Here is a 23,207-nt window from a genome sequence, read left to right on the forward strand (position 1 = left end):
TTATCTTACCTGTGTATGAGTTTTACCCGTACATGTTTTACCTGTAATTATCTTACCTGTGTTCAGTTTTACCATACATGTTTTACCTGTAATTATCTTACCTGTGTATGAGTTTTACCTGTAATTATCTTACCTGTAACTGGTGCTGTTGTTGCTGTATTTTCAGTATATCTGTCTCTATAGCCTGGACCCGGGTCAGTCGAGCTTCCTGTCGCTGTACTATCTGGTCGTTTGTGCCCATTTTCTGCTGAAATGCATCCTGCACTCGTTTGACCTCAAATTCGAGCTGCCGTCGTGCCAAATCAGTTTGTCTATGGTACTGAAATCACAAACATAAGGCGACTCTTAATATTGTTTATGTTACAAAAACCATGTCTGCGTGCCAAGTTTATTATCAACAGTCATGTAAGGTCATTTTGAGGATAAAACAAGTGAATAAAAACAATTTTTTTAACTTTTCATTTTTAGAAATCACCTATTTGAGAAAGAAATATTCCACTGGAGATCAATACTTTTATTTCACCTAATCTGATCAGAATCAGTTGAGAGATATACCTTGTCAGCTAAAGGTAAAGCATCCAATTTACGTTTGATGGCTTCTATCTGCTCAAAGTACCATTTCCTCTGCTTTCCCTCTTCATCTATGTCATTTAAAAGCTTAGACCTGCAATAAAACACAATTCATTACTCATCTAGGTCACTCAGGAGCTTACAAATCTGTAATAACATAGTTTGTGGTAACATTGATTATTCCAGCCGTTCTGCAGCTTATATCATTGATCCATGTCACTCAGGAGCTTTACATGTGCAGCAAAATTGTAGGCTAATTACATGTATATGAATTTTAGCACAAGTGAAGCATAATTATCAAGCATTTTGTTTCAGTAGAAACGTGCGAATTTTGAACATCTATAAAATCATTTTGTTCTCTCCACATCTGCAGATCTCATGAATGAGACATCATACAGTTTTTGGTGATTTTAATGATTTGTAAATAAAACTACAATCCTTTATTGGATAGAACATGGTTTGGTTTATTTTGTTTAACGTTCTATTAACAGCCACAGTCATCTTTAAAATCACCAAAAACTGTGTCTCCTTCAAGAGATCTGGAGATGTGATGAGAACAAAATGACATGCCAGGTTTCGGAGGTGGAGGAAAGCCAGAGTACCTGGAGAAAAAACCACCGACCTACGGTCAGTACCAGGCAACTGCCCAATGTGGCTTTCAAACTCGCAACCCAGAGGTGGTGGGCTAGTGATAAAGTGTCGGGACACCGCGACCCAATGTATAGAGCAAGCATATAGGTTATTGCTAAAATTGCTAAAGCCAATTGATACATACCCCCTATTGGCCCCAGCTACAGTTACAGTGACATTGACCTTGACCCCTAACCCCTGAAACCCAAACTTGTCTGAGATATTAGTCCTTTATCGATCATTGTATGAATTTGATCAAAATCCACTTTAGAGCTGAGACAACCTTTAGTATTATGTACATATGTTCAAGATGTACCTGTGGAGGAAACCTAGTCCCCACCTGTTGGGGGCTGAAAAATATTTTTTTCATCTACAAGTACTCATGGATTTTAGACGATGGAAAAACTGAATCATTTGTTTCTCGATCAGCTGCTTAATGACAGCATTTACGGTACATGACCTTATAACCTAATGAATCTCCATACACACAGCATTTAATTATCATACATTTTGTAACCATTTACAGACTTCTTCATTTTTTGTTTTTAGCCGGGTCCATTTTGTTTGTCCATGCACACAGGCATGTGAGGCTAGACTGACAAACACCTCATGTTTGTAAGTACCTGCCTGCTCTAGCATGTGTCTATAACGTGTCGAACACTCATTGGAAAATTTGGGCAATAAGACACCATTACATGCAGAAACATCTGAAGAACCTATACCTACATTATTCTCCGAACCAAGAAAACATACAGAGCATTTATTGTACGCTGTATTATGGTATAATTCTTCATTTTTTAAATGACAATAACTACTGATTATTACAGCTTATCAAACAATAGTCACTTTTCGTAAGGGGCATTTACACTTTCATTACTACCATACTTATCCAGAAAAATGCCCATGTTTGGTAATAAGGCCACTAATTAGGTTAGGGTGTGCAGTAGTTAACATTTAACATACTGTATCTATACAAATTTTAGCAGTAATCTTATTTCAGTTATTTGTAATTGTGCTATGTTAAGTTTTTTAAGTTTACTCTTTAAAACATACCGTAATTACAAATTTCAGTGGTGATCTTATTTTAGTTATTTGTACACTGAAAACATTGGTAAATTATGACTCCCCTAAAATTTGAAGACAGTCATGGATGGACTTGATGGTTTGCCTCATAGATATGATTCAATTATACATTGTATAACTTTATACATATATTTATCTTTAAAAATATTAATGATTGCATGATGCACTAGCTGTGTAACGACTACTGTATTTATAAAGGCTTGACTACATTATATAGTAGTCGACTCTGAACAAACACAAGAGACCCGGCCATTATTGGTTATTGAGAAGAAGTTTTTTAAAGGAAAACTTTGACGCTGGAAGGACGATTGACACCACAACGCAGCATAATGTAATTGTAGGGGAATGAAAACTAAGGAGTTCCAAGTCCAGATACAATTATCCAGTAAGTAAAATTCCTAAAAATTCTATTTCGTTACCCTGTCATAAAGTCCAACCCATATGAGTCAACGCAGAGGTGATGTTCCTGGGTTTATTACAGGATAAATACGGCCTACCAGGTGTTAACAGTTGATGCTGGTTAAGGTATCCAGGTGGACTACACTACACAACTTTGAGGTGATGTTCCTGGGTGTATTACAGGATAAATACGGCATACCAGGTGTTAACAGTTGATGCTGGTTAAGGTATCCAGGTGAGCTACACTACACAACAGTGTGATTATATCATCAACTCCTAATCATACATCAAACATACATGTACTTTTAATTCTACTTTTATTTTCACTTTCCCCCTGCGTATGCCAGTTTAAAATTTCAGTCAAAAAGATTTTCAGTAGATATACAAGATTGGGGTACTGATTTAGGGCTATTTGTCACACTAAGATCAGAAGTATTGCTATAATATAAGGCTTATCATGGTATTAAAACGGTACCTGAAATAATTTTTTTTTTTAATTTTTAGATAGGTTTCAAAATGTCATACTAAAGCTTGATCACAAAATCTGGTTTTGTTTTATATCATCGCAGACGTGAAAATAAATTTTAATTCTTTGGTATCCCTTTTTTACACAGCCTTTCCTAAAATTACATACAGTTACTGGTTCATTTCAAAACTTAAATGTTCTATCAGGAATCTTCCTGGTTATGATATTTATAATATATAATAATAATTTGGAGTTTTATATACTGCTATATCACAGCAACATAGCTGTCTCAATTTTAGCAGTTCACAAATTATTATCCATGGTCGTCAGGCTTTTCACACCCAGCCATGTCTTTCTTAACTCCCTGGGGAGCTTACAGCTGGAGCTGCCATTTTGGTGCTAATGGCTTACACACAACATTTCTTACACTGCCCTACCACATACCCATTTACAGCTGAGTTAACTAGAACACAATAGAGTAGAGTATCTTGTTTAAGGATAAAACATAGCACCAGTGCCGGGGCTTCAACTAGCGACCCTTCGATCATATGTAACCCTGTGACCATCAACTAACATGGCATGCCTCTAAACATTTCAGTATGACAGCACTATAAAACAGATCTGATTTATTACGTATGTGTGGACATTGTCATCATATTCACTGTTCGCATCAGGTGTCAAATCCATATTAGAAAACAAAAAACTTCTGAAACAATTTCATAATTCCTCAAAATTGCTTCAAATTGTTTTCGAAAATAGAATCCTGGGATACATGTAGAACAATTTTGGATGAGTTAGTACATATTGGAATCCATCCCAATAAGAAAAGCAAGAAGAATTCAAACTCACAGTTTAACATCATCACACCACATAACTCTAACGAATCGTTACTGCAAAATTGGCTCAAATTTAAGTCCAAATTATCATGAAAGGAAAACATTCCAACATAGATTTCTATCTCTTCCTTGCAAATCTAAACAGCATGTGTGTATTATAACAAATTGTCTATAGATGATGTGTGTTTTTTGTGAGATTTCTGTGCCTACCATATGTATGTTATCAGTAGCTGTTTCTTACCTGTAAGCAAACTCTCCGTTTTACACCTAATTATAGACAAGGCCACACTTCAATCATCTTGTCCGCACCTTAACTTCAAATCTGCAGTGCCTGCATGCTTACATTTCTAAGTTTTGTCAACTTAACCATTAAATACTTTTACTTCTTTATATTTTTTGTCTTTTAAACATCTGCTTTGAACCAGTGCCAGCTGGTTGTTCTAAGCTTTGTCAACTTAACCACTAGCAAACATGAATTTTCTGTACAATATTTTTGTTTTCAGTACCTCCTCAACATCAGTGCTACCTGGTTGTTCTTAAGTTTTGTCAACTTAACCATGATATGCTGTTTTTTAAGTATCTTAACAAACATTTGGATGTTTTATGAATTCTCGTCTTTTCATCTATTTTGTACATTTTTGTTATGATCTGAATTATCTTTCAATACAATGTGTATTATTTTACTGTCAAACCAAGCATGGTAAGAATTTTAAGAAAGATAACAAAAACAGGAATATTCTTTGAAAATTAACAACCCTACATTGACTGACGCTTATTTCCTTTTATATTAATTTGTGATGGAGAAAAAACACTTTTTTGTATATTTTTTGTTTCGTTACTTTCAGCAGATCAGACTGTATTAATACCCCTGGACAAGGTTTCAATTTTTCAATAAGTTTGATTAATTAGTGTAAATTTAAAATGGAAAACACAATATATTTGATTAATTTCCTGCATTTCCAAACAGATAATTTCTTTAACATGTGAAAATAATCCTAAAATTACCTTCCTTGGTAACATTGTTCTCAAATCAAACTGACAAGACTAATTAAGACCATCCGCCTTGCCAACTTTTTGGAATTACCTCGGAGAGATTGTGGCATGCCCACTTTTTTGTGTGGCCTCAGAGAAGTACATTTATATACCCCCTTTTTGTAAACCCATACATCTTAAGTTGCTAATAATGTTCTGATGGACATATTGGAATTTTTTAAAATTTTGAACAAGGAAGCAGTTTTACTGCTAATGTGTGGCTAGGATATCTCCCTCCTATAGAGACAATTGGCAAGAAAAAAATATTTTCTCACAATTATTTTGTTTCAATCAGTGTAAAAGTTTATAGCTGTTTCTACAGAATGTTATCAATAAAGGCTAAAAGATTTTTTTATGAAAACCACCTTCACCTCGGACTTAAACGTTACCTGGCAGGTGAGTGTTCAGTAAATATATCTCCTCAAAGAGCAGGTGTTTCTGTGTTAAATAACACTTCTCCCGCCCTTTCTAAGATGAAACAAATTTCCTCAGCTACCACATGACAGAAATGGATTAACAGGAACTGTTTATTTTACACGAGTTACATCCTATAGTTATAGGATTCAGATGTTGTTGTGTATTTTCCTGTGTACACTCGGAGTGCTTTACAATTTTTTACATCTGAATAGGCTTTTTTGCAGGCTATGTGTGCTTTCTTTCACATCGTTTACATAGATGTTTGGTATGCTAACTATGTGTTACTGTATTTTCATTGTGTAAAAGTGTGTAAAACGTTTAGGGTTTTCAAACATTTAAAATTAATAGTACCTATTGGTTGATGGACATGTCTGCTGTTATGTGGATGGAAACCTTTATCAACATTACAGTATATTTATAGATCTTAAGTCGCCTTAATTAACATTCGGACGACTGACAAATCATATTCACAACTAATTGAAATGATAGACAAAAATATATGAATTTTCACTTTGAAGAATTCAGTGTATAACAACACACAGGTATTCTGCTGGTGTACTGATTAAACTAGAAGTATTCTTACAAAAGCCAAAAAAACATTTCATTTTCTGCGATCCCATTTTGATCCCATTGAGAGGTTTTCTGCGGGCTGATTCCATTGAGAGGTTAACCCTTTCCATACCGTTGTCGACTATAGACGATAGAAAAATATATTAATGTGCTCCCTCTTCAACGTTGTCGACTACAGTGGACATAACTTCTAGCTCCCTCTTCTCCACTGTCGACTATAGTTGACAAGCTAAGTTGACATTATTTAAGCGTTTATTTGTTGAAAACAGTGCCGGACACATACAATTATCCAAAACAATCACATATATAAAGTGTTGAAGACATTAAAAACAAATATTTTTTGTTTATTTCATTCAGGTAAAAAATAATTTCCTGTTAAAGTCATAGATGTTATTTTCTCCATAGGTTGCTAATGTAAACAATATGGCGGTTTGCTACATTTTCGCTTTAGATATCAATGTCTGGGATAGTGATTGTACACTAACCTTTGTGTTTCTATACGAAAAACAACACACCAAAACTGCATATGTAGTCTGCCGTTTTGTTTAAACTTCTGGGCGCAAGCCTATAATAACTACTTCCAGTACGAAATCCTAAAAGAACACAAAGTACGGAAACAGTTAATATGCATTAATTATTAAGATTCTCACCGTTCATTGTGTAGTTCCCGTAACACAGCCATAGTTCCTCCCTCCATCACTAGGTGGTGCTTTATTAGTCCCTCGCCTGCCGGATGTGCGTTACCTGGCAATGACAGAATGACATCACTTCCTGCGGGTATGTTCGACTGCGATGCCTTGAGTTGATTCAGCGGTTTCATTGGACCACCATCATTAGGGGAGATATCCTCATCTGTATAACACAACATTTAGAACTTGTTAATTGACTTATTCATAAATATTTTTCTTTTTTTTTACGTATCAAGCCTGTTCTACAGTTAATACAGACATGTTACAATGAATTGTTTGTTTTGTTTGCTGTGTTTATTATCCCATGAACAGTTTACAGTTGTTTCATGCCTCATCAGTCAACAGTCAAAACTGTTTTCACGAGGTGTTGGTACTGACCAGGTGAACTGTTTCCCCGAGGCCGAAGGCCGAGGGAAACAGTTCACCTGGTCAGTACCAACACCGAGTGGAAACTGTTTTGACTGTTGACTGATGAGGCATGAAACAACTGTTTTGTTATCTGACCATTGAGGTGAATAAATTACAACAAAAAAACAGTCTGAAATTCAAAATTTAATAACTCACAGAACCCTTGATGATATTCCTGGTATTAGCTGGGTCTCTGTTCTCTATGAGATTTAAAAGCTTGTCATCGTTTATATGTCTTCAAACCTAGAAGTCATGTTTACAGTCGACCGATGTTTACAAACCTGTCGAAGACAAGTAGTGTAGTCACTGTCATCTGTACGCTTGTAATTCGGCACGTTCGATTGGGCAGCGTGTGATCGGGCAACAGTTCATGGGTAGCATGTTTTATAGGAAAACAGTCAAATTTGGTTACTAGTAATATCCATTTATATAGTGAGTCAGATAACAACAAGGGTTGTTCTGAGGCAGGGTCTCCTTGTAGTAGTTGGTGACTACCTCACTGAAAACATATGGGAAGCATGTCACATGCCATCAAGAGCAATTTGGGTAAAGTGTCCTGCCAAAGGACACAACCATGACAGCACGTACAGACCTGCCCGTTTCTCAACTTCCAGAGAAGGAGCATCAAACCACGCACCTCAGTGTCACACAAGACACATGCATACACATAACGGTGTATCACATACAGGTAAGTCAATTAACATTTTTTTTTTTTACTTAGGGCTCATAGGGCCTGTTTTTCTTACCTGAAATTTCAGAAATAATGGCGAAACATTCTCATTTATAAATTGCATAAAATGATTTATACCATCATTTCATTTCATATTTTTATTGAATATCTGTGTATTTCCACCATTTAACACTACTTGTATAATTCAATTTTGGAAACTTGACAAATTCAAGTGACAGAGACATATTATGTTGAAGAGAAGCACTCCCTATATCGTAAATTTCTGGTAAATATCCGGGTGAACTCTAAACAACGACTGCTTTCATTAAATTCACATCTCATAATTACAAAAACATATGGTGTCCGACTTTCATGTTTGAAGTCAATATTGCTTTAAGAAAACTGAACTTAATGCACTCAAACTTGGCGTGGATCTCTTGAAAGTAACAATATTTAACTGTTTTCCCCCGATCCAGGCCAACTCCTCCTTATATATACAGGTATTATGACTGCCTATATCGTTTACAATCATTCATTTTAACAGTCTCACTTCGAACAACAGTAGAATACATTAAACTTCCACGATAAATCATTAATTGATTGTTTTATAACACTTTTTTAAGTCTCACAGTTTTCAGTATCGGATCAACAGCAAATACTCTTTCTTGTTTAATTTCAGACACGTTGAAGACAAAGTTTTTCTCCTGTATTCAACAAGATAAAACAGGAAGCGTATTGACTCAACATTATTTTTGTTTCACCACGTAATTACTGCCCATTTATACCATGTGATATGGCCATATCAGGTCGGTAAATATTCCTGTATTAATTAACACTATTGTGACACCAAAAATACAAACGAAGTCAAAATGAATCTGTGACGTCTCCTATCTTGTCTCCTCATAGAGAAACATACATGTACATATACCAACTGAATCAGAATTTGCTGGTCTCATATATAGAAATTGTTCACTTTCATTCTCATAAATATGAGTTTAAAAGATCGACTCTTATGTATATTCTCTTGTGACTACTATGTCATATCGACTTTATTAAACTGGTTAATTTGTTATGTCCCTTGATAAGATCCTTCAGATATATAAATTTCTTAAAGACTTAAATTTTTGATTTTCTATATATATAGCATTTCTTATAAACTTATATATTTTATTTTCTATATATATAGCATTTCTTATAGACTTAAATTTTTTATTTTCTATATATATATATATATATATATATAACATTTCTTATAAACTTATATATTTTATTTTCTATATATATAACATTTCTTATAAACTTATATATTTTATTTTCTATACAATGTATATATATATAACATTTCTTATAGACTTAATTTTTTTATTTTCTATATATATAGCATTTCTTAAAGACTTAAATTTTTTATTTTCTATATATAAAACATTTCTTATAAACTTAAATTTTTTATTTTCTATATATTGAACACTTCTTATAAACTTATATTTTTTATTTTCTATATATGTAACATTTCTTATAAACTTATATATTTTATTTTCTATATATATAACATTTCTTATAAACTTATATATTTTATTTTCTATACAATGTATATATATATAACATTTCTTATAGACTTAAATTTTTTATTTTCTATATATATAGCATTTCTTAAAGACTTAATTTTTTATTTTCTATATATACAACATTTCTTATAAACTTATATTTTTTATTTTCTATATATGTAACATTTCATATAGACTTACATTTTTTATCACTGAATTTTTCATCATCAAATTGAATACATTCAACAGTAAAAATGTCCAACTCATTCATGTGTGTTCTAGAGATGTTAAATAGCTAGATGTACAACTCTTCAGTGACACATCTAGATTACCATTCCCAGAGATACAGACCAAACGCTGACTCAGATTACGATGTCTAGGTGCCTGGTCGATGGAGTATTACATCTATATACAGAACCTAACTACCATTGATTTATACTAACCCATTACACAGGCACGAAACAACATCAAATATCAACTATTACTCATGGAAGTGCATAAATATTCATGATTTCCTCATTTAAATTGATACAAAACATCATATTCACTCATACAGTCTCTGAAGCTGAACAAGAGATCCCAGAGGGATCTTGGCGCCCACCATTGAAAGATCTTTATAGGTTCCATGTCAGATTGACCTCATTTTTTCTATTTTTCCCTTCCTCTTACTAATCTGTTTAAATTTAGAAACATCCCTCCAGTACTTTTGAAAGAAGGGGAACTTATTTATGAAATTTGAGATTTAGCGATAATGGCTGTCTGTCGACAATGTTTTCAGATTGGTCCAAAAATGCAATACGACAGACCAAGGGGAACCTACATATGAAATTTGGGAAAGATCCCTTCAGAACCTTCTGTAAAATAGTGATAACAAACTTCAGTTGTCAAAATACAAGATGGCTGTCTGTTGGCCATGTTTTTTATCCGACTAGTCCCAAAATGCAATATGCATAAATAGGGATTAAGGGCAACTGATACATCAAATTTGAGAAAGATCCCGTCAGTTCTTTCTGAGAAATAGCAATAGCAAATTTCAGTTGTCAAAATGCAAGATGGCTGTCTGTTGGCCATGTTGTTATCGGACTGGTCCCAAAATGAAATATGCATAACTAGGGACCAAGGGCAATCTTTCTATCAAATTTGAGAAAGATCCCTTCAGTTCTTTCTGAGAAAAAGCGATAACAAACTTCAATTGTCAAAATCCAAGATGGCTGTCTGTTGGCCATGTTGTTATCTGACTGGTCCCAAAATGAAATATGCATAACTAAGGACCAAGGGCAACCTATATATCAAAATTCAGAAAGAGCTCATCAGTTCTTTATGAGAAATAGCAATAACAAACTTCAATTGTCAAAATCCAAGATGGCTGCCTGTCGGCCATGTTGTTATTCGATTGGTCCCAAAATGCACTATACATAACAAGGGACCAAGGGGAACCTACATATGAAATTTGAGAAAGATAACTTCAGTACTTTCTCAGAATTAGCGATAACAAACTTCAATTGTCAAAATCCAAGATGGCTGCCTGTCGGCCATGTTGTTTTCTGATCGGTCGCAAAACGCAATATGCATAACTAGGGACCAAGGGCAACCTACATATAAAATTTGAGAAAGATCTCTTCAGTACTTTCTGGGAAATAGCGATAACAAACTTCAATTGTCAAAATCCAAGATGGCTGCCTGTCGGCTGTGTTGTTTTCCAATCGGTCCCATATTGCAATATGCACAACTACATACCAAGGGTAACCAACATAAGAAATTTGAGAAAGATCCGTTCAGTACTTTCTCAGAAATAGCGATAACAAACTTCAATTGTCAAATCCAAGATGGCTGCCTGTCAGCCATGTTGTTTTCTGATCAGTTCCAAAATGCAATATGCATAACTAGGGACCAAGGGTAACCTACATATAAAATTTGAGAAAGATCTCTTCAATACTCTCTGAAATAGCGATAACAAACATCAATTGGCAAATCAAAGATGGCTGCCTGTCGGCCATGTTGTATTCCGATCGGTCCCAAAATGTAATATGCACAACTACAGACCAAGGGTAACCTACATATGATATTTGAGAAAGATCTCTTCAGTACTTTCTGAGAAATAGCGATAACAAGAATTGTTTACGGACGGACGGACGGACCACAGATGCAAGGCGATTTGAATAGCCCACCATCTGATGATGGTGGGCTAAAAATATCAAGAGTTACCAATTAAACATATTTAGGAGGCAGCCTTATTGTGGAGGGACAGGCCCGGGGATGGGTAAGTTATTTAGGTGATGGTGTGGTAATCAATATTTTGGACCCTATAGCTGTATGTTTATAGACATGAAAATTGTCATTACAAATTCAATGTTCAATGTTTTTAAATCTAATTATAGTCTTTAATTTATTTTGTACATTTAATTCTGTGGCCACATCACCATGGTCACACATTCCATAAATGACATTTCAGTGTGTAATAGGACATAAAACAACACCAAACCAGCAAACCAAATCTATCTCAACATTGTTGTCATCGACATGTGATCAAGTAGAGTGATATATTTGGGAGACAGACTATAAACAACAATTACATACAGAGAAACTAGAAAATGTCCGTAAGACAAAAATGCCCTCACTGCCACTTGACACCACGTAACCTCAGCAGTTCCTGAGATTGCCTAGTTACACTGTATCTGACGGGACAGGACGGACATGGGTAACACCATTTACCCCCATCACCCATTTCATGGTAAGGGGCATAAAAATAGCAATATTATCATGAAAGTCCAAATTCCTTGAAATTCATCATATTTTTCTTTCTAAAGGCTATATAAGGTCCTCACAGGGTCCAGGGTTATATGGACGGGATCTACTGTAGTATAAATAGATTAAAATCCTCACAGGATCCAGGGTTATATGAGGACACAACGTTCTGTAAGATACATCAATAACTCTGTTTACATGGGTTTTCTTTCAAGCAACAATGTGACTAATTTGTTGAGGGAATTGTCTGCAGTCTGACAGAGCTGGAATTTATATTGATCAGACTTTCAAGGCTGACTATAGCTATAGACACATGCAGATTTTATGTTATACAAAATCACACCCAAGCCAACCAAAATACAGTTGATATCAGACCTGGCCATCAAAATAAATTGAACCCAAATGATTCATAACTACAGCCAATCAAAATATGCTTACTGTAAATACTCAATACACCAGGAGGCATTCACATACAAAAGTCTGTAATTGTACAGGCAAGAAAAAGGGCTGTAACTCTAGCTAATACCATTCTAAAGGGATGTAACTCTATCTAATACAAGTCTGAGGGCCGTAATTCTATCTAATACAATTCCAAAGGGCTGAAATTCTATTTAATACAATTCAAAAGGGTCGTAACTCTTTATCTATTACAAATTTGAAGGGCCGTAACTCTATCAAATACAATTCTATGAGTGACAACTTAGAATCTTCCCCTCAGGATGAGAGAATCCCCGGTCTCACTTCCAACAGGGTGAAAGATTCTATAATTCTCACACTAGTAAAATTGTAGATATCCCTGTCCAGGCCGAGATAAGAAATCTCACACAGGTAAACTTGTGGATTTCCCTGTCCAGGCCGAGATAAGAAATCTCACACAGGTAAACTTGTGGATATCCCTGTCCAGGCCGAGATAAGAAATATCACACAGGTAAACTTGTGGATATCCCTGTCCAGGCCGAGATAAGAAATCTCACACAGGTAAACTGGTGGATATCCCTGTCCAGGCCGAGATAAGAAATCTCACACAGGTAAAATTGTAGATATCCCTGTCCAGGCCGAGATAAGAAATCTCTCACAGGTAAACTTGTGGATTTCCCTGTCCAGGCCGAGATAAGAAATCTCACACAGGTAAATTTGTGGATATCCCTGTCCAGGCCGAGATAAGAAATCTCACACAGGTAAACTTGTGGATTTCCCTGTCCAGGGCGAGATAAGAAATCTCACACAGGTAAACTTGTTGATATCCCTGTCCAGGTCGAGATAAGAAATCTCACACAGGTAAACTTGTGGATTTCCCTGTCCAGGCCGAGATAAGAAATCTCACACAGGTAAACTTGTGGATTTCCCTGTCCGGGCCGAGATAAGAAATCTCACACAGATAAACTTGTGGATTTCCCTGTCCGGGCCGAGATAAGAAATCTCACACAGGTAAATTTGTGGATTTCCCTGTCCAGGCCGAGATAAGAAATCTCACACAGGTAAACTTGTGGATTTCCCTGTCCAGAGCATCAGAAATTAAATGACATACTCAGAGGGTATTGACATATATATAAAATTTAGAAATTGTGTGTGATCACGAAAAATGTCCAAAAAAACCAACAAATTAATTCATGGTGAATAAAAGGACGCCATTATGAAGATGGACTGAAATTAGCACACCAATTATTCATCAAAAATTAGTTGTTTGGAAAAAAGAACTGTCATAAATATATTATGGCTAATTTGAAATCCATATTTATTTAGACTTCAGCCTGCATGCAGCCGTCTGGCATCTGGATTTATTGACTCTGAGTATAGATACTGCTACAGCGCAAACTTGGGAGACTCTCTCGGTCAACAAATGGCTAATATGCACTGTCAAATAACACAATGCATGTAAAAAGAGAGAAAAAAAATACATCCCTACAAAGGAACAATGGATTGGCTATTGATTCATCTGGACCATTCCATTATATAAAGAAGGGGTAAACAGGTACAAATCAATACTATCGCTAATTTACTGATTATTATCAGGGGTAATTCAATAGTTTTTATCTTCTCAATGCAAATCATTGATTATACAGTCCTTTATTTGTGCAGCTGCCACAGAATTTTTTAAGTCAAAGTTATCAGTGAAATTTGAGTCCGTGAAACCACATGAATTAAGCATTATTTGCCAATGCAATTCTCCATCTGCTCGAGACGTAATCACCAATTTTAACTTTATTTTTATTTTGAAATCAACAGAACTTCTTAACATCTTGTTTTTTCCCTAAATCAAAGTAGTTGATATAACAGTTTAAATAAATTTAACTGTGTTGTCTATATAGTCATTGAATGGTGTTTAATTTTCAGACAAAGAGTTTCAACCCTATTAAACCAAACCTCCCCATTAAAAGGCTAGAAAGTATGTTATAAAATATGATTTAGCTTTTTGGAATTATGGCTTACTATATGACTTAGACATCAATGCAAATTGCCATAGAGATTAAGCTTATTAACTTATTTTACAAAGCAATATTGGTATCAAACATATTAAGTTCAAGGAACAAGTATCAAAGATTCGGTTATAATTAGTAATTTAGTATAATTATACAACTAGAACATATAAAATAACAATGAGTTTTTATCGGTTTATATCATACAGCTGTTGAAATTCAAATGAATACTACACACATATAGAGAGAGTTATGTGGCTCTAACTTCGCTAAGATAGCAGTCCTGTCGAGATCAAGTTTATCAATTTTAATTATGAGACAATGGTATCAGAAATATCAATTTCAAGGTCAACAGTATTATCACTGGTTGAGTTTTAATTGCATAGAAGAGGTTTAGCTATTTTTTCAATCTGAGGTAATCTTCCTTTACACATGAATATAAACAAAAAAGTTTTGATTGGCTTATATTATAATCAAGTGTTATTTCCCACCTCAATTTTCAACCTTTATGCTCTTGTGACTAGAGCTATTCTGACCATTTAGTGCGGACACACAGACGAAACGTCACAATATACCTCCATCTATTTTGTGGAGAAGGCATAAAAAATCTTAACTTGTGGACCAATATGATGAAAAAGATATAACAATGTACAATTCATTAAACTATAAGTATACATTAATCAAACAAAAATGTATTTCTGGCCCGGAGCCTCACTTTGATTAATTTTGGCCCGGAGCCTCACTTTGATTATTTTTGGCCCCGAGCCTCACTTTGGTTATTTTTAATCGGGAGCTTTACGTCGATTATTTACCTTCAGGGTCTTCCTCCTGGTCCTCCCCTATGACGATATCATCCTCCTGGATGTCCTCGAGTGACAGATAGAAATCATCCGACATCCCAGACTGGTTAACAATTTGGCCTCTAAACCTGACAATCCTGCTCCAACAACCACTACACTAACTCTCCACAGAAATTCTTCAGTACAATTTCTATAAACACAATCTCTTTTAGTCTATAAGAGATCTACACATGATTTGCTGTATAAGATATAATCACTGGTAACGGTGTTAGATAATCTCCAACATTTTACCGTCCCGTTAGATAATGTCTCTGTTTCTTACCTATCCAGGTGAGAATAAAGTGATAGCAGGCATTGTCCTGTTTTTGTTTTCAAGAAATTTTAACACTTTCCGACAGTAAATACTGTAATTGTACAACTTCTACACTCTTCCAATGTTAAAGTATTACAATGTATAACTATTATTATGTATAACTGTTACAATGTATAACTGTCGCGATATATAACTGTTATATATTATGTATAACTGCTGCAATGTATAACTGTTACGATGTATAACTGTTACAATGTATAATTGTTACAATGTATAATTGTTACAATGTATAACTGTCAAAATGTATAACTGTCGTGATGTTTAACTGTTATTATGTATAACTATTATTATGTATAACTGTTACAATGTATAATTGTTACAATGTATAACTGTTACGATGTATAACTGTCAAAATGTATAACTGTCACGATGAATAACTGTTATTATGTATAACTGTCGTGATGTTTAACTGTTACAATGTAAAATTGTTATTATGTATAACTGTCACGATGTTTAACTGTTACAATGTAAAACTGTTATTATGTATAACTGATACAGTATAAAACTGACCATGAACTGTAAGACTTTTATAACGTAACTATTTGAACTTCGGATAATATTCAACACCTCTCTAAACATTAAAATTGTAAAATTTTAAAAATTAAACTTAACAGAATACTTTAGAGGGCCAATATATATCATACAACGTCAAAAAGATATAGTTACTGCCGGAGATTCCACACTATCTACGCTAATAAACTGACACAAAACAGTTATCTACTTTTTACGTTAGGTATGTATCCAAGAAGTTTTTGGTCTCCAGACCAAAGTACACAATTTTACAGGCACACAATATAGGTACATCCGCAGGAACCACACAACAAAAGATTATATACGATCCAAAGTTTCATACGACTATACGGGTAAACGATCACGATAGCTACAGCCGTATATAGTATACTTCCACAGGATCCACACGACGTTTGATAATAATCCGATGTTAAATACGATTAGTAAGTAAATGATCACAATGGCTAAACATCCAATAGATCCACAAAAATTATAATAAGATCCGACGTAATATTTACAAGAATATATGCAGGTACATCCACACCATCTTATACACAATATGATGTTAAGTTGTCTGGCACTTAACACCAGTATCTATTCATTTGATATATATTACGACAGCAACACAGTTACGAATATATATCCAGTACTACACACACAGGAATACTGGCATTTCCTCACCGACATCCACAACGAAAGAGAACCAGCCCTATACACTACAAAGTAAGCCCTATTATATGTAGCCTGAATATATACATTCTACCACATCACACAACAGTTGTTAATATAAATCCCTCAAAAAAACGTGGAAGAACTTTAATGTTTTGATTACGTCAAATATTTTAAAAAAAAATTCAAAAATTAAATAATAAAAAATTAATGAAAAGCACCAGAATTGATTAAAATTGGCTGTAAGTAGGAAATTTTACAACTGGCGAACTAAAGCACCTTATCAGTCATCCAAGCACTTGCAGTGTTTCCATGACATCCACTGAACATGTTTTTATAAATATGGTAGATTATCCGACTACCAGTAATTCTGTTCATGATTCATAAGAATGCAGCACAGGTTGATGGCTGGTCACCAAGTGTGCAGTCACTATGGTCTTCAGTGTTAAAGCTAGAGTGTTACTTCCAGTCTGTTCAGGGGAAATAACTCTTGATGAACTGTAAGTTGTATTTTATCATTAACAGGACTTTCTCAGTTGTTAAGTCACTTTTCTTTCTCTTTATAATAAATTCCTGGCAAATATTTACAGATAAGTTTCCATCAGAATTATTACTTTCCCCCTCAGTTTTTGATGATAAAAGACTTTGTCTTGCCGGAGTCTTGTTTTTGAGATAAGTCGCTTTTCTCTCTCTTTATATTAGATTCCCGGAGAATATATCACAGATAAGTTTCCGTTAGAAATATTACTTTCCCCCTCTGTTTTTCAGACTTTGTTTTGCCAGAGTCCTGTTATTGAGATAAGTCACTTTTTTCTCTGTCTATGGTTGAAATTTCTGAGGAATGTTATCGATCATAAATTCTCTGAAGAATCATCAACTTTTAAGATAAAGTCAATTTCCTCTGTTTATAGCAGAAACAACAATAAATTTTCCTTTGAAGAATTATTAGCTTCTCTTTTTTTCAGTTTTCAAGATATACCGTAGTCACCTTCTTAAAACCAAATGTCATAGATACCCAAGGTTAATAACTTAATGTTATAAATACCCAGGGTATCAAACACAGGAATGATTTACTTCCTCAACCATCCAGGATGACATGGTCAAAATTTTTTATAATTCTCAGGATAAAAACATTTGTAGCATCTTTGTATGAAATTTTTGGTGGTCACTTTTCTCAATCAACGTTTGTAACATCCAGGTAGAGATTTTTGATTTGTCACTTTTCACAATCAACACTGGAAACATCCATGTACGGATTATCAATACAGCCACCTGTCAATATACATAAGTAACATCCATCCCAGTTTTTCTGTCCCAGAGAGTCTTTCCATCAATACATAACACTGTACAATAACGTCCAGACAACACAGAACAACTACATATGTAATCCTCCAGACAATACAGAACAACTACATATGTAATCCTCCAGACAATACAGAACAACTACATATGTAATCCTCCAGACAATACAGAACAACTACATATGTAATCCTCCAGACAATACAGAACAACTACATATGTAATCCTCCAGACAACACAGAACAACTACATATGTAATCCTCCAGTCTTTCAGGTTTTCTGTCCCAGCGAGTCTTTCCATCTATACATAACACTGTACAATAACGTTCAGACAATACAGAACATCTACATATGTAATCCACCGGTTATATCTCCTGTTCACATCTGTCTACTGTTCACACTCCTACCATAAGTCTGTACTATGTGATCCTCTGGTTTCACTCTAACTCTGTACTGTATGTTATCCTCTGGTTTCACTCTAACTCTGTACTATATGTTATCCTCTGGTTTCACTCTAACTCTGTACTATATGTTATCCTCTGGTTTCACTCTAACTCTGTACTATATGTTATCCTCTGGTTCTATCCTTTGGTTCCTGCCCTATAACTCTGTACAAAGTAATCCTCTAATTTCACTCTCTGTCTGTAGTGATATTACTACGTACAAAGTAATCCTCTAATTTCCCTCTCTGTCTGTAGTGATATTACTACATGTTCAATTCACCGACCATACCTCCACTGATATCCAGTTCCAGCATCAATCACCGATAATAACACCCTGACACTCCCCATACAACCTAGAATGGGACGGCCCAATCAATACACAGAGGACTCCAACACTGATAACAGGGGAAGTAGCTACTACACAAACAATTGCTTCATTAGCATGTCAGACTATGCTGGCTTTTTCTGATATTTCTCAACCTTTGAATTTTGTGAATCACTCAGACGACTGCCTTATATATCCCAGGATCTATCCGCAGAACATTTATAATCAATAGAAGATTTCCTCACCATTGCCATGGTATCACACTATCAGTTTCTGTGCAGAGTATGTTTGAGAACTCACCGATATTTGAAAACATTAGTGTACATATCTCTACTGAGTTCACTGTCATTCCATATGTCACAGATAAGTAGATGTTGTTAATTGACTTTCCAATAATTCTGATAGCCACTCCAAAACTTAAATCTTATTCTACCCTAACTTTCACATGAATTAATTCTGAGATAGCTGTTTCTCCCTCTGAACTATCACAGTACTTCATTCAGAGTATCTTATCTGTCCCACAGAAATACTGGTTTTTCCTTCTGCGTTAGTTTATTTTCCCTTTGAAATAGGTGTCTTTCCTTCAGAGTTTAAAGTTTCTGATTTTTCCCTCTGAAATATCAGTCTTATCTTCTGAGCTAGTATCTTACTTTGAAATATGACAGTCTTTCCTTCAGATCTAGAGCTGGTATCTTATCATTACATATGAATGTCCTTTCTGTGTCAGTACCTTATCCTTTAATTCCTTCAGAGCTGGCCTTAGTTTTCTTTAAAAACAGGATTTAAAAAAAAATTCTCCCTTCACAATGCAAGCTCGTACAGCTTCCATCATCCTTATGAACTATCATTGTCCTTCCTTCAGAGCTGGCCTTAAAATCCTCCCTTCAGAACCCGATAGTTTCCATCCTCCCTTCAGAACCCAGTAGCTGTTTCCATCCTCCCTTCAGAACCCAGTAGCTGTTTCCATCCTCCCTTCAGAACCCGGTCGTTTCCAGCCTCCCTTCAGAACCTGGTAGCTGTTTCCATCCTCCCTTCAGAACCCGATAGTTTCCATCCTCCCCATCACTGTCCTTCCTTCAGAGCTGGTATCCCCCTATAGAACTGTACCAGCCTGTATCTGTACTCACTGTTGTGGTTATGGTTCTGCCCAGCTCTCCCAGCACTACACATGTATGTTATCTAACGTCCTCTCAGATCAATGATAGTAACACCTACACAGTGTATAACCTACTGCAGAGATGACACACACAGAATCGGCAGCACAAACCTCACTTAACTTTAGTCAGAGGATCGGCAGCACAAACCTCACTTAACTTTAGTCAGAGGATCGGCAGCACAAACCTCACTTAACTTTAGTCAGAGGATCGGCAGCACAAACCTCAGTTTACTTTAGTACAAACCTCAGTTTACTTCAGTACAAACCTCAGTTTACTTCAGTCAGAGATGACACACACAGAATCGGCAGCTCAAACCACAGTTAACTTAAGTCGAAAATGACACACGAAGTATTGTCAATAGTAGAAACATTTGTTTTCCTTAATTTGTTTCCATATAAACATTGGAATGATTGAGTCTATAAGGGAATTTGGAGAGGATATTTATAGTTAATCAATACTGATGAATCATCAATGACTTTTGCCTGTGGACGTAATACTAACGCCAGACTCAGTAATATTAATGTCGGGCTCAGTAATACTAACATCCGGCTCGATCATGATGATCACCAACTCAGTAATATTAATGTCGGGCTCAGTAATACTAACATCCGGCTCGATCATGATGATCAGTAACTCAGTAATATTAATGTCGGGCTCAGTAATACTAACATCCGGCTCGATCATGATGATCACCAACTCAGTAATATTAATGTCGGGCTCAGTAATACTAACATCCGGCTCGATCATGATGATCACCAACTCAGTAATATTAATGTCGGGCTCAGTAATTAACTTACATCCGGCTTGATCATGATGATCAGTAACAATGACTCACAGATTTTCTAATACATATTCCAATTTTATAATTATATCAGTAATTCTCTGTTTACTACTGTATGACCACCTTAATGTTACCAACTCTAGATTATAAATCAGTCAACATTTCGTACCAGCTGCAGGACATACCACATCACTAAAAACTCGGCCAGCAGAACAATCATTTAGATCAAATGTAGCCCTATAGGTACCAAATAGTAACATTTAGTTATAAGGAAACAATGTGAATCTATAACATTTAGAGTAGCCCCTTTGATTCTCTTTAGACTTTAACTACTGAGAAACAACTTTATATGAATCTAAGTTTTCAGTAAGCCTCTCAGACCTATAAGTTTTGAGTAAGCCCCTATCAGACCTATAAATTTTGAGTAAGCCCCTCTCAGACCTATAAGTTTTGAGTAAGCCCCTCTCAGACCTAAAAGTTTTCAGTAAGCCCCTCTCAGACCTAAATGTTTTCAGTAAGCCCCTCTCAGACCTAGAACTTTTGAGTAAGCCCCTCTCAGATCTATACGTTTTGAGTAAGCCCCTCTGAGACCTAAAAGTTTTCAGTAAGCCCCTCTCAGACCTAAACATTTTCAGTAAGCCCCTCTCAGACCTATAAGTTTTGAGTAAGCCCCCTATCAGACCTACAAGTTTTGAGTAGCCCCTCTCAGACCTATAAGTTTTGAGTAAGCCCCCTATCGGACCTACAAGTTTGGAGTAAGCCCCTCTCAGACCTATAAGTTTTGAGTAAGCCCCTCTCAGACCTATTAGTTTTGAGTAAGCCCCTCTCAGACCTATAGGCTTTAAGTAAGCCTCTCTCAGACCTATAAGTTTTGAGTAAGCCCCTCTCAGACCTATTAGTTTTGAGTAAGCCCCTCTCAGACCTATAAGTTTTAAGTAAGCCCCTCTCAGACCTATAGGCTTTGAGTAAGCCCCTCTCAGACCTATAAGTTTGAGTAAGCCCCTCTCAGACCTATTAGTTTTGAGTAAGCCCCTCTCAGACCTATTAGTTTTGAGTAAGCCCCTCTCAGACCTATAAGTTTTAAGTAAGCCCCTCTCAGACCTATAGGCTTTGAGTAAGCCCCTCTCAGACCTATAAGTTTGAGTAAGCCCCTCTCAGACCTATTAGTTTTGAGTAAGCCCCTTTCAGACCTATAAGTTTTGAGTAAGCCCCTCTCAGACCTATAAGTTTTGAGTAAGCCCCTTTCAGACCTATAAGTTTTGAGTAGCCCCTCTCGATCTATAAGTTTTGAGTAAGCCCCTCTCAGACCTATAAGTTTTGAGTAAGCCCCTTTTAGACCTATAAGTTTTGAGTAAGCCCCTCTCAGACCTATAAGTTTTGAGTAAGCCCCCTTCAGACCTATAGGCTTTGAGTAAGCCCCTCTCAGACCTAGACGTTTGCAGTAGCCCCTCTCAGACCTATAAGTTTTGAGTAAGCCCCTCTCAGACCTATAGGCTTTGAGTAAGCCTCTTTCAGACCTATAAGTTTTGAGTAAGCCCCTCTCAGACCTATTAGTTTTGAGTAAGCCCCTCTCAGACCTATAGGCTTTAAGTAAGCCTCTCTCAGACCTATAAGTTTTGAGTAAGCCCCTTTCAGACCTATTAGTTTTGAGTAAGCCCCTCTCAGACCTATAGGTGTTAAGTAAGCCCCTCTCAGACCTATAGGCTTTGAGTAAGCCCCTCTCAGACCTATAAGTTTGAGTAAGCCCCTCTCAGACCTATTAGTTTTGAGTAAGCCCCTTTCAGACCTATAAGTTTTGAGTAAGCCCCTCTCAGACCTATAAGTTTTGAGTAAGCCCCTTTCAGACCTATAAGTTTTGAGTAGCCCCTCTCGATCTATAAGTTTTGAGTAAGCCCCTCTCAGACCTATACGTTTTGAGTAAGCCCCTTTCAGACCTATAAGTTTTGAGTAAGCCCCTCTCAGACCTATAAGTTTTGAGTAAGCCCCTCTCAGACCTATAGGCTTTGAGTAAGCCCCTCTCAGACCTAGACGTTTGCAGTAGCCTCTCTCAGACCTATAAGTTTTCAGTAGCCCCTCTCAGACCTAGAAGTTTTCAGTAAGCCTCTCTCAGATCTATAGGCTTTGAGTAAGCCTCTCTCAGATCTATAAGTTTTGAGTAAGCCCCTCTCAGACCTATAAGTTTTGAGAAGCCCCTCTCAGACCTATAGGCTTTGAGTAAGCCCCTCTCAGATCTATAAGTTTTGAGTAAGCCCCTCTCAGACCTATAAGTTTTCAGTAGCCCCTCTCAGACCTATAAGTTTTGAGTAAGCCCCTCTCAGACCTATTAGTTTTGAGTAAGCCCCTCTCAGACCTATAAGTATTGAGTAAGCCCCTT

Source organism: Pecten maximus, chromosome 17 (assembly GCF_902652985.1).
Source record: "Pecten maximus chromosome 17, xPecMax1.1, whole genome shotgun sequence".
NCBI lineage: Eukaryota > Metazoa > Mollusca > Bivalvia > Pectinida > Pectinidae > Pecten > Pecten maximus.